The sequence below is a fragment of the Ictidomys tridecemlineatus genome, chromosome 9 (assembly GCF_052094955.1).
Source record: "Ictidomys tridecemlineatus isolate mIctTri1 chromosome 9, mIctTri1.hap1, whole genome shotgun sequence".
Taxonomy (NCBI): domain Eukaryota; kingdom Metazoa; phylum Chordata; class Mammalia; order Rodentia; family Sciuridae; genus Ictidomys; species Ictidomys tridecemlineatus.
This window is the reverse complement of record NC_135485.1, coordinates 23,483,946-23,499,057: the sequence shown is the minus strand read 5'-3', so window position 1 is coordinate 23,499,057 and position 15,112 is coordinate 23,483,946.

Here is a 15,112-nt window from a genome sequence, read left to right as displayed (position 1 = left end):
AAGATTTATTTTGAAACAAAATATTACATTATTTTGGTCAATAGCAACACATACATAGCACTAATAGAAATGTCAATATTTAAATATAAAAATTTCTAATTAACAAATATGAGCAATGATTCACATGATTTTAAAAAGGAATCTTTTTCCATTAATAAATATGCTTTTATCAGCATTGTAATAATTGATACCATTAAACCAAAATAGTATTAAATGTTAAAAAAAATTAAAGTCCATTGACAAACATTCAAGTAAACCTATATAAATTGATTTACCCAGATGCTTTATCTACTTGATAGTTCCTACAAACATTCTGTCTGTCCAGGGCAAAACACTTGAGTGACCTCTATAAACTGAGTACCAGATGCTTTTCCTACTTGAAAGGTACTACAAACCATCCATGACTTAGCCTGGGTCAACAAGATTTTTCAACTTTATAATGATATGAAAGTGCTATGCATTTAGTAAAAACCATACTTTGAATTTTGAATTTTGATGTCTTCCTAGCCAAGTGATACACAGTAATGACACTTGCAATGCTGGACAGCAGTCATGAGCTGAACCACAGCTCTCAGTCAGCCACACAGTCAAGAGGGTAACCAACCAACACTCCACAGTGTGTGATGCTGCTAATCCAAGATATTCAGTAGGTTAAATGTATTAAATGCATTTTTAAAAATATTTTTAGTTGTAGATGGACACAATACTTTTGTTTTATTTATTTATTTATTTGTTTGTTTGTTTGTTTGTTTTTTATGTTGTGCTGAGAATGGAACCCAACACCTTACACATACCAGGCAAGAGCTCTACCACTGTGTCACAACCCCAGCCCCATATTAAATGCATTTTACACTTAAGATATTTTTAACTCATCTTGGGTTAATCAGCACATAAGCCCATTATAATCTAAAGGGTCTCTGTACAGTGAATTTTCGTCCTGGAGACATAAGTCATAATTTTAGTTGGAGTAGAAATCAAGAATAAATCTTCTGTCTCTGAATATCTCTAAATTTCTTAAGAAATTTTGTCATTTTTTTTTAATCTCAAGTTTTGTTGTTGTTGTATGTTCTTTTATTTCCAGACACTAAACTATCTCCCTCAAATCATTAAGATTTTCTATTTTAAGGTAGTTGTTACGGTTTAGATATGAGATATCCCTCTAAAGCTCATGTATTACACAAAATGCAAGAATTTTCAGAGGTGAAATGACTAGTTGATGAGAAGTATAACCTAATCAGTGGATTTAGCAACTGATATGGATTCACTGGATGGTGAATGTAGGCAGGTAGGGTGTGATTGCATAAAGTAGAACAGTGGAGGTCTGCCTTTGGGGTTTATATTTTGTCTCTCATGAGCAGAGTTCTCTTTCTTCTTCCTTGTAGCCTTGTCCTGAGCTACTTTCCTCCGTCATACCCTCTGTCATGGTGTTCTGCCTGGAATTGACTGTCTATGGACTGAGACTTCTGAAACTGTGAGCACTTCTACATTGTTCCTTTCAGGTATTTTTGGTCACAACTACAAAAGGCTGACTAAAACAGTAGTAGGTCTCTAAATCATTTGCATAACTCCTCTATATTTTTCACCATATTTGTTTATTAGCTATACTGTTAATTACAATTTTTATGGCGTTTCTTCCTTTTCCTAATATCATTAATAAATATGCTTTTATCACCATTGTAATAATTGATACCATTATAGCAAAACAGTACTTAATGTTAAAAAAATTAAAAGTCAGTGACAAACATTCAAATAAACATATATAAATTGAGTTATTCGGTTGCTTTATATACTTAATAGTTCCTACGAAATGGTCACTAACATACCATGATTCAACTTAAGATTTTTCAATTCTTTAATGATGTGAGAGTGATATGCAAAATGATTGCCATTAATTTAACCAAAGTATCAATGGCATGGTTAAGAATTAATTCTTCAAAAAAAATGAGGGTCATGAAGGCAGCAAAGGGGTAAAATGCTTGCGTCACATGTACAAGTCACTGGTTTTAATTCCTGGTATTTCATAAAAAAAGGCCTAAAGAATAAAAATATTTATTATTATTATAAATTATTAAGTTTTACATCCTCAAAATTTAATTAATCATTAGTATAAGGATTCATTTAATAGTATAATCTCACACTTTTTTATCAGCCAATTATGAGAACATCAACTAAAGCATACACATGTAATTGACCCTCTGTATCTATGAATTCTACCTCTTAGGATTTGTTTTAATCAATGAATTACTTGAGAACAACAAGAAGAAGAAAACCAAATTGTGTCTGGACTGAACAGAAACAGATATTTATTTACTAAACAATATATTATTCATTCCTAAAGCAATATAGTATAATGACTATTTTCATAGCATTTACATTGAGTTAGTATAGTAACTAATAGGAAATATGCAGTTAGTACACATTTTATTAAAGAGCTTGTGCATCTGCAAACTAAAAGGTATCCTCAGAGGTCCTGGAAGCAATCTTCTGCAGATATGAGACAATGATTGTAATATTAAAATTGGGAAAAATATTTAGTTGCTTTTTGTGATAAGATTTAATGTTAATATTCATTATTAAAATAAGACAGGTGACTTTCAATAATAATTTTGTTTTAAGAACTCACCTGAGTTGTTGTCTGAATGTGATTCATTCTGTGATTCTGAATGTGACAAGCAATCTGATAATGTTTGCAGTAACTGGGGACAAAAGTACTTCTCAGAAATATAAATGTGATGCCTACTTTGGGAAGTTAAGCTTGAAGACCATTCACTTTGTTCCTCTTCAACAATGTTCAAAATACTTTTCAGTAAATTCTTCAAATGAGTTACAAACCAAGTCATTCTGAGGCATAAAATAATCTAAAATACCATGGTCAAGGCTTGATGGATGATGCTCCAATGTTGCCATTAATGAGTTGAGTGTGTGCCTGTGGAAAACCGATACAAGTGACCTTGGTATGGATAAATTAAGGCTGTTTAATTATTCCAACAGCTCTGCGAAATATTATAACATGCAAAGTTAGACCCTAATGATGAATAAAGCTTCATGTCTTAAAGGTTTGAACCATGGAACTAAAGCTTTTATTGCAATGAAAAAGGAAAGCTTTCAACATTTAAGAAAACAGATTTCAGTATGAAACAATATTTGTTACAATTTCCCATTAATAAATCAATATTAGAAAACATTTCAAGAATTCAGTGGCCTCTCTTTACTATGACTGATATGCTTTTATAGTTATACGTGTAACTCTTAAGTCTTCCTGCATTTCTGGGTTGTGGGTGGAGGATAGTGGGTGTAGGATATGGGACTTTGCTTCCTGTGGTACAGTTTGACTATGTGGAACAAGTCCTTATAGTGCACCAACTGTGACTTTACTACCTTTTGTGCTTACACCAATAAATCACTTGCAGACTATGTCATGAAATTATTAATAATATTTTAAATCTCTTGTTATACTAGGTGGCAAAGATAGGCAGAAGAAAAAGCTTACACAGTCCCCAATTTTTAGTGCACATAGAGCACACATCAAATACTAAGATCACAACATCAGAATATTGACTAATTTTCCATGGACAGAGTAAATTTTATTATAGTCTTGATAATATTTAATGCTTTAGTTTTTGTATATCTATGATTGTACAATGCACTATTTTATCTGAAAGAAGCTTCTTGCCCATTCCTTTGCTGATATTTTCCTAGCTTATTATTTAAAACATTTAGCAGCAGATTTGGTGTATTTATTTACAATTACTACAGAAGTATTAACTTTGCAAATAAGTAAAATATAATAAATGAGTATCCTAAAACTTTAATGTTTCTATTCAGTTAGAGTACTAACAATCTGCTTAAATGCTTGCACATATTTCTTTTTTATTGTTTTTTTAATTTGTTCTAATTAATTACATATGACAATAAAATTCATTTTGACACATTATACACAGATGGACTACTAGGTAGGGCATGGATAGAGGAAATAGGTCATAGGTGGTTTTCCCCATAGGATTACATTCTTGCCCCTGACGTGTGTGTGCTCTTCTGTTTGTGCTCCTCCTGCTTTCTCTCCCCCCTCCCATCCCTCTCTCTCTGTTTCTCTGTCTCTGTCTCTCTCTACCCTCCCCCTTCCCAATTTTTTTGAGTTGAGCAGCCTTTCTTCACCATGCCTTCTGCCATGATGCTTAGCCTCATCTAGGGCCCAGAGCAACAGAGTCAGGTAGACCATGCACTGAACTTCTGAAACTATAAGCATCAAATGCCTGCTTTCTCTTCTAAGTTATTCTTCTCAGATATTATGGTCACAGTGACAGAAAAGCTAACACATGCACCTTTTTTTTTTGCCTTGGAATTCATTCTTTTATTTTTATTTGTTCTTTTTAGATATACATGACAGTGAATGCCTTTTGAAATATTATATATACATATAGTATAACTCATTCTAATTAAGATACCATTCTTGCAGTAGTACATAATGTAACACATGTTCTTATCTTATGGAAACCTGAACAAATAAGCTCTCTATGGATGTATGCATGAAAAGCCAGAGTACATTCTTAGTTTATTCATACATATTTGGCAAGTTTAAGGTTAGCTTCCTGAAATGAGATACCATACATGTCATTTCAGAATATGGAAAACAATGCCTTGACTTTATATCATCCTGTTATCTGTACTTAAAAATTATAATAACATAACTTTTTTTTGAAGGTTCCCCCCCTCATTGAGTTTTCTGAGCACCACATCTATAATTCATCTGGTTCTGTTAAGGTGGTTACCATGAACTACTTACTATTTACTTGAGCCGCTTCCTAAAGCAACAAAACACTGGATCTTATGCTAGTCATGTTTGTTGTATTATTCCAATATGTACTAAAATAAACACCCAAAATATTTAAATAATTGTGACATATCTGCAAGGCTTAACATTTTACAAAATGTATACATCACATGTAAAATTCTTCTAACAATTTTAGGTGCTGTTTTTTTGAGCTAAAGGAATATAATACTTTCACCTGATTTTACATATTATTTATTATGACATGGCTTTTGGTTATCATTAATGCCTGTGTCATCCTCTGGAGAATGCTTTGAAAGTGAGAAGAGAGTAGGAGTCAGGTGTGGAATTGGAGAAGGAAGTACAGAAAAGTCCACACTAGTATTTCAAAAAGGCTCTTTATAAAACAATCTACAAATTAGAATATACGGACATCTCAGTTGTCAGTCCCAGAAGTGATGACTGCACATAAAAGACTCAACAAATGAAGATTTTATTGTACCCTTTCTGACTTTCTCCAATGACACGGAAGCTTGCGTATTCTGGGCACCATTCCCAGAAGTGCTGCCTCCTCTCCCCAAATCCACAGATGCTCTTCTGGGAACGAGGTGGCGGCACTGGCAACACAAATGAGCTGACAGTGTGGGACCATTCCTGGAAGCACAGCCTTCTGGAGATGAGACTTTCAAGAAAAAAGAAAAAAAACAACAACACTGAAATTCATTCTGTTCTCTTCTTCACATATTTTATACATTTTTGAAACTCATAGATTAACATTATGCAGGAAAGAAAAGCCTACAGTGTTGATTGAAAAACTCACTAATAAATTTTTTAAAACTGGAGAAGCGGTGATTAGAATTAATAAACACTGGAGTTTCTGAGTCACTACACAAAGAAAGTTTCAAAAACAGTCCCTTAACAACCACCAACAGAACCATTCATTAAAATTAGAAAGAGAATAACACACTACAAAATGCTTACTTTTAAAACAAAGTAGTTACATTACAGATAAGACAGTCCTTTGTTATCATAGTAATTTGTATTTTGTAATGATTTTACCTTAAACTTATAGAGTGATCATTTTTAAAAATTACCTTAGTAATCATGAATCAACTTCTTTATTTTATAAATTCTTAGGGAATAAGCATTATACTAAAGGTAAACCAGCAGAGGCACATATAGAATGCTCCCAAATACAAACGTAGTATTTGACTTTGACCAATTCCCAAAGAGTTTCAAATACATTATCTCATCTGAGAAGTCTAAAGAAACTATGGAGTTATAAAATTATTGGTTTCAAATGAAGAAAGAGAAGACAAATCAATTTAATCAATTTTTACAACATATATTTAGCAGGATTATAAAATTTTAAATCCACGATAGGATATATCACTACATATAATAAATATTTACTTTAAAAAGAACAAGTAGGTTTAGGGTTGTGGCCTAGTGGTAGAACACTCACCGAGCACATGCAAGGCCCTGAGTTTGATCCTTAGCAACACATAAAAATACATACATACATACATAAAATAAAGGTATTATGTCCAAGTACAACAGAAAAATAAATATTAAAAAAATTTTAAAAAGAAAAAATAATATATTTTCAAATGGTTTTCTACTTTATGTTTGTCAAATTGTACGAAGGGAAATTCTCTTTACTCCATTTGCAGTAGTTACTTGTAAAGGAAGACCTGTGCGGGAGACTTATGGAGGAGGGGCACAAAGAACAGACACAGACACACAGGGAAGGTGCAGACAAACAGAAGGATGGCAGACAAAAGGGTGTCTATCCCTCTCTGCCATCATCTTTAGTAACCAAAAATGTCACATAATACCCATGATCAATGACTACACTTTAGCCACTATTCCTTTTAATCCTGAGTGCTAGCTAACTGAGATGAGGTCCAGGTTAATGCAAATACAGAGCCTCTCTCCTTCAAAGGATGTCACTATGAAAACCAGGTAAGTGCATCCAAAAGTTATCTTAATAGCCTTAGTGGGGAATTGCTGGGCATTCCATCTTGGGAACCAGGGCATCAGTTGTACCCAGGGAGTTTACTCACCAGGGGAACACTTCCCTGTCTATTTCCAAGGACTGGAAATACTTTTCTATTTAAAGAAGGGGAAGAATCCTAGGTCCTTGATCCATTTTGAATTGAGTTTTGTGCATGGTGAGAGACAGGGGTATAATTTCATCTTGTCGCACATGGATTTCCAGTTTTTCCAGCACCATTTGTTGAAGAGGCTATCTTTTCTCCAATGCATGTTTTTGGCACCTTTGTCTAATATAAGATAGTTGTAATTTTGTGGGTTAGTCTCTGTGTCCTCTATTCTCTACCATTGATCTACCAGTGTGTTTTGGTGCCAATAACATGCTGTTTTTATTACTATTGCTGTAGTATAGTTTAAGGTCTGGAGACACCCTGTGTCTAATAGAAGAAAAAGTAGGCCCTAATCTCCATCATGTGGGATTAGACCCCAACTCCTTTAATAAGACTCCTTTGGCACAAGAGTTAAAATCAAGAATCAATAAATGGGATGAACTTAAACAAAAAAGTTTCTTCTCAGCAAAACAAATCATCTGTGAGGTGAATAGAGAGCCTACATCTTGGGAACAAATATTTACCCCTCACACATCAGATAGAGCACTAATATCTAGGGTATATAAAGAACTCAAAAAGCTAAACACCAAAAAACAAACAAACAAATAAACCAATCAATAAATGGGCCAAGGACCTGAAGAGACTCTTCTCAGAAGATGATGTACAATCAATCAACAAATATATGAAAAAAGTGTTCATCATCTCTAGCAATTAGAGAAAAGCAAATAAAAACTACTCTAAGATTTCATTCCACTCCAGTCAGAATGGCAGCTATTATGAGTACAAACAACAACTAAGTGTTGTTGAGGATGTGGGGAAAAGGTATACTCATACACTGCTGGTGGGGCTGCAAATTTGTGTAGCCAATATGGGAAGCAGTATGGAGATTTATTGGAAAAGTGTGAATGAAACCACCATTTGACTCCAGCTATCCCTCTCCTTGGTCTAAACTCAAAGGAGACTTAAAAATAGCATACTACAGGGACACAGCCACATCAATGATTATAGCAGCACAATTCACAACAGCTAAACTGTGGAACAAACCTAGATGCCCTTCAGTAGACGAATGGATAAAAAAAAAATGTGTCATATATACACAATGAAATATCACTTGGCAATAAAAGAGAAAAAAATCATGGCATTTGCAGGTGAATGGAGTTAGAGAAGAGAATGCTAGGTGAAGTGAGATAATCCCAAAAAACAAAATGCCGAATGTTTTCTCTGATATAAGGAGTCTGATTCATGGTGGGGGGAGCATGGGAGGAATAGATGAACTTGAGATAGGGCAGAGGGGTGGGAGGGAAAGGGAGGCGGCAGGGGGTTAGAAATATTGGTGGAATGTGATGGACATTATTAGACAAAGTACATGTATAAAGACACGAATTGGTGTGAATATATTTTGTATATAACCAGAGATATGAAAAATTGTGCTCTATATGTGTAATAAGAATTGTAATGCATTCTGCTGTCATATATAAATAAAAATTAATAAAAGTTTTTAAAAAGACGGGAAAGATTCAATTGCAGTTCCTTTGCAAACAACAGCTACTCAATCATTTGACATAAAATAATATAAAAATGAGGATTGCCATTTCACAAAGTTTAACTTTTAAAATGTATTTGAAATAAATGCAGTGTTCTGCAATATAAAAATCAGGTCCTTCTGGTGGTTTATACTAGTGGGATCATTCATGATACAAAGAATATAATACACTACTTCATGAATCCACTGGTACTTGAGGCTCTGGTGCAAGTCTTATTTGTATGTCAGTTTCTTCTACATTATGTCAGAGGGATCAAAGAGAGGAATCATATTTTATTTGTCTGTGGATATATAGTTCCCAGAACAGAGTCTAGTCTGTATGAGGTTTTCAGTAAATGCTTTGTGTGAATGAATGGTTCTGGGTATATAACCATTTTAAAAAATGAGGTTGACTTATTAGATCTGAATCAGACATAAGTAGGAAAGAGAAATAGATATAAATAATAATCTCAATCTGATACTACATCTTGAACTTTTCTTTTGCCGATTTGATTACGCCATGTGTCAAATCAAATTGTCTAACCCTTTCATGGTCCAATGCTCTATTTTTGATCTTACAGTTTGCTCCCACACCATTTCTTCTTTACAAAAAATAGTCATTAAAGATCACATTAAAAACTGATGAGGGGCTGGGATTGTGGCTCAGCAGTAGAGGGCTTGCTAGCACATAGGAGGTGCTAGGTTCTATAATCAACACCACACAAATAAATAAAATAAAGGTATTGTGTCTGACTATAATATATATATATACATATATATATGTATATATATATATATATATTTAAACTGATGAGACAGTATAACTATCCAAGTTAATTAATTAATTTTCCCTGTATTTTTCTCAGTAGTTACTAGGGACTGAATCTGTTGGCAACTTTCTGGGACTTTCATTTTATATTTCAGAATTTATTTGATTTTATCCAACTCCCGAAACATATGTATTTAAACTAAGACATTCACAAAGCAATAATTTTATTTTCAGGAATAAAAATAGTTAAGACACAAAATGGTGCTGCCTATATCACATATATCCAAGTACAGTGGTTTCTGATTGATAGACAAGGTAGAAAGCAAAGCCAACGCATTTTAGAAATATTCCTACAGCTTCAATTGCTTTACCTGGGACAGATGTGTTTGTATGTTGCTTGGACAATGTGTTAAGGCTTGATGGAGCACTTATCCACTGATCTGTCATGCTACTAAATTTTATTGTGGATTAATGCCAGTAAAAAACTCCTTTCTGTTCCTGATTGTATTTGGCAGGCATATTATTCTATGCATTTGCAGGTAGCAGTCACTCAAATATAATGATCTAAACAAATTCCAAATATTGATTTCTTGGCAAAGATTCTCCTTCTGCCCCAGAAAAAAAATGTGTAAAAGCCATTATGTATTATCTGTGTTCTATCTGTGCTATATTTGTGCTCATCCAAATTATCAATAACTATTTTTTCCTGGAGAAACAATAGCACAAGCCTGCCTAATTATATTAACATGTCTGCATCAGACATGTCTATTTAAGTGATAAAAAGTATGTAATACAACAGTGCAGAAAAATAAGGAAACATGGATGAATGAGAGGGGGAAAATATCTTACTATTACTAATTTTATGAAAAAAATAAAAAAGAAGAAGAGGTCTAGTTAATTTTCAGGGAGAAAACCACAGAAATGTTCGAAATGGCATATGTACTCAGACTTTAAAATTGCATTTGGTAAAAATTTTCATACCTTAATTTTTCAGTTATCAATGTACTCATATTATTGAATACCTACTTTGTGTCAGGTTCTCTTCTAAGAATTAAAATATAATTAGTGAATAAAACAGATGAATTACTGCTTTTGATAAGTTTACATCCTAGTGGACAAAGAGGTAGACAAATTAACAAATTAATATATTTTTTTGTCAGGTGATACTAAACAAAAAAGTAGCTAAATAATGAACTATTAGAGAGATGTTCTAGGCAGAGGGAACAGAAAGTACAAATGTTTTGATATGGAAAGATACCTGTGATGTAAAAGAAAAAGCATGGACCATAATGGATAAAATCAGAGAGCTACATATTGCTCAAGACTTGTTGTGAGGAAATATGCATAGGATACAATTAACCTGCCACAGTCCTGCTGCAGCAAACTAACGGGGGGGGGGGGTGATGAGCAACTTGTGTAGATTGATACAGCAGGAGTGGGAGCCGTTTATTGTAGGTCAGGAGGGGTATATATACATTCCACACAGCTTATCTTAATTAACATAAACTAGATACAGCAATCAACCAATAAGGAATCTCCACACTTAATGGCTCGCTGGCATTACTTCACAAACCACTCCCTCTGCAAAATGCCAGGGGCCATCTTGACTTGTTTACAGACTCTAACATTAATCATTAAAAGTATCTTAAGTGTAGAGTTCAGTAGCATTAAATATTTTCATAGTCATGTGCAATCATGGGCACTGTCCAGCTCTATAATTTTTCATCATTCTGAGCTGAAACATTGTGCCCACTGAATAACTTTTTATTTCTCTATTCTCCCCGTACCTGGATAAGCACTATTCTACTTTCTAAACAATTGGACTATTCTAAAGATCTCAAATCACAGTATCATGTAGTAGTTGTCATTTGTGAGCTACCTTTTTTCACTTGGCATAATGTCTTCCAAGTTCATTTATGTTACAGCATGTGTCAGAATTTCTTTCATTTTTGAAGCTGAATAATTCATTATGTGCATATACCACATTATGTTAATCCATTCATGCATCAATATATATTTGTCTTTACCTCTTGAAAATTGTCAATAATGCTGAAATGAAATGGATGTACCCATCCACCTTCAGAATCACGTGAATCCGTTTTTATTTATTTATATATGACAGTGGAATGCATAACAATTCTTATTACACAGGTAGAGCACAAGATAATCATGTTACACCATCATTTCTACCCCCATACCCCCTCCTTTCCCCTCCAACCCCTCTATACTTTATGTAGAGTTCGTCTATTCCTCCCATGCTCCCTTTCCCTATCCCACTATGAATCATCCTCTTTATATCAAAGAAAACATTCGTCATTTGGTTATTTGGGATTGGCTAACTTCTCTTCTCTAACTCCATCCATTTATCTGCAAATGCCATGATTTTATTTTCTTTATTGCTGAGTAATATTCCATTGTGTATATATGCCACATTTTTTTATCCGTTCATCTATTGAAGGCCATCTAGGTTGGTCAGTTTTTTATAATGTTTATTTCTCTATATTTCTATTAACCTATCTATATACTATTCAAACAAAATCATCACATATTTAGCCACCCAATCATTGAACATGATGTGCTTTTCTATTTATTGGTGGCATTTTGATTTCTTTCAGCAACATTTTGTAATTTTTTTTTTTTTTGGTATAAAAGTCGTTCCCTTGTTTGGTTCACTTTACAATTATTATGGAATAGAGCCAGCTGTCCATGGACTAAAACCACTGCAACCTCTGAAGTCTCTGAAAATTTTTAAAATTTAGATTGTATTGGGAAGAAAATTTTTCAAAACTAATCTCTTAGGTATTCAAAAATTCGGTTAAAAGAGATGAAAGTTAATTGAAAATATAGACTGAGAAAAACTGCCAAACTGACATTGAGGTAGAAAAATAATAATGATATAGTGATCCCTTGGAGGTAAAATGGAAAAGAAAAATAACAAAATACAAAACAAACAAAAAATGGTGTTTTAGGGGAATGATCAACTGTACAAATAGTGCCAATTACTTAATAGGAGAACTGAAAATCAACCAAAATATTTGTCAACATGCAGGTTGTGTATCAAAAAAAGCTTAGCTTTTATTTTTTTGTTTGCTACCATTATGTGGACAAAAGTCTGATTAATGTAGGTAAAGACTAAATAGGAGGAAAAGAATTGGGAGGTTGGAAATATAAATATACATATGGATATATAGAGATGAATTTATTTTAGAAAGTGGGTAAAAACTATATGAGGTCAAGACATTATTTAAAGTTGAAACAATTCAGCAATATTTTTGCCTGATGAAAATAATCAAATACAGAGGGAAAAAACTGAGAAGAAAGTTGGGTCATTATCTTTGATTAGCAGGAGTGGCTGGGTTTGGTGCTTTGTTGCCGAATTTGTTCTTTAATAGGAGAGCAGAGCGTTTACCCATAGTGAGAGATGAAAAGATCTATAAGTGATAGGAGTGTAAATGTGATTGTTAAAGCTTATAGATAAGATCTTTTTTTTTCCTCTTTCTCAAGAATATAGAGAGCAGAGGAGTACATTGAATCTGGGGAGAAGAAATTCCTAGATGTTGGATGAGAAAATAGAGGTGCTATATGGTCATTTAGCATGGTGCGGTCTGTAGAGTCCAAGCAAATACAACAAAATAGCTAGACCCAAAACAAAAAATTAGTAATTAAAGAACAAAGTGAGACAAGCTTATTAAGTAGAATACATTGATGACCATGTTATTCAGCTTAGCAAAGGCCGGATAAATGGAGAGTTAGAATAAGCTGGTATTTTAGTTTTTTGTCTCTGTGAACAAAATAGCCAATAAGAACAATTTAGAAAAAGGAAAATTTATTTTGGGTTCACCATGTCTGAGGTCTCAGTCCACAGATGCCCAACTCCATTGTTCAGGGCCCAGTGGCACATGTCTGTATTCCAAGCAGCTTGGGAGGTTAAGGAAGGAGGATTGGAAGTGCAAAGCAAGCCTCAGCAACTTAGGGAGACTTTGTCTCAGAAAAACAAAACAACAACAACAACAAAAATCATGGGCAAAGAGTCAGAGTCCAATCAATGGAGGAAAGCTGCTTAGCTTATTGCAGTGTCACAAGCAGAAACAGAGACCAGGGGGAAGGAACCATAGGGAAGATGCAACCTTCCAGAACAAGCTTCTGTGACCTACCTCGTCCAGTCATGCCCCACCTGCCTAGAGGAAGCTCCCAGTCCATTCAAACGTAGAAGGACTGATTAGGTTACAGCACTCACAATCTGATCACCTCTTAATTAACAGGAGCTTTTGGGAGATACCTCACACCAAATCAGAGGAGCAGGTAAATGGATTCCAAATGAGTATGATGAAGTTAGAGGAAATATGACTACTTATAACAATGTCCCACGGAATTCAAGTTAAGAGAAGCAAATGATTTTGTTTGTTTTCTATTCTTGCTATAGCAATGTACTACAAATGCAATAGATTAAAACAGCACAAATACATTATATTCGAATTCTAGATGTCAGAAGCTTAATTTGGACTTCATTTGGGCTAAACTCAAAATATCAGAAGAACTGAGTTCCCTTCTGAGAAGCTTCAGGGAAGAAACCATTTTCTTACAATTTTTTTTTTTTTGAGAGAGAGAGAGAGAATTTTTTAATATTTATTTTCTAGTTTTCGGCGGACACAGCATCTTTGTTTGTATGTGGTGCTGAGGATCGAACCCAGGCCGCACTCATGCCAGGCGAGAGCCACATCCCCAGGCCCATTTTCTTACAATTTTAAGTTTCTAGAGGCTGCCCACATTTTTTAGTCCTTGTTTACATTTCTCTCTTTTGAAAATTGGCAGTAAAGGCACGGTCTAACCATCATTCTGACGTTATCTTCTGCCTCAAACTTCTACTTTAAAACCTAGATGATCCAGAGCAATCTCTCCATCTCAAAGTGTTTAGTCACATCTTCAAATTTCCCTTTGCCACATAAGATAGCACATATACACATTACAGAAAGGAGAACACAATTATCATGGTGATGAAAGAAGGATAACTGAGAAGAGGGTAGGAGGATTGTATTTTAGGGCTCAATGATTCTGAAGACAGAGTGTAAGAATAAGCCACCAGCAGAAAGACAAATGTTGCATGATCACACTTATCTGAGGTATCTATAACAGTCAAACACATAGAAACACAAGGATAGGGAAACAGGTAGTTTTCACTCAACAGTTATAATTTTAATTATGCCAATTGTATAAATTCTAAAGATCTATTGTAAAACATAGTCCCTGAAGTGAACTATATTATTACACACCTCAAAATTTGCTAAGAAGGTATATTTCATATTAAGTGTTTATGCCAAAAACAAAAACATAAATAATAATAAATAAGGCATAAGAAGTCATAAGAAACTTTTGGAGGTGCTAGACTTCTCTATCACCTTGACTGTGGTGATGGTATCACAAGTGTCTGCATAGATTCAGATTCTTCAAATTGCACATAGTATTTTTATACAGTTCTTTACTTAAGAATTATACTTTCATAAAAATGTGTTTTTTAAAGAAATGATTTAGTATAGCTGAGGCTCCCATTGCTCTCTAACATTTGATTTGTATTATTCCTGAGCATATAGCTAGCTACATTTTCAAGCCTCCCTTGCACTTATATGTAGTCATATAACCCCTTGTCAATGGGATGTGAGTAGAATTGATGTCCCTCACTTTCCTCTCCAACAAACTCATCTCATACATGGTATTTCTCTTCTTTCAGTGATGCATTAAAATCATTATATAACAAACATATTCTTCTTTCATTATATACACACACATACACATATTTACATGCACATAGACACACATATAGACAAACATACATATATAGTATGAATATAGATAACATTTAGATAAACAGTGAAATATAAATAGTAATGTACACATTAAATTAATCAATTTAAACAATTTAATTGAAATAATTTTTTTTAAAAAGTTTCAAA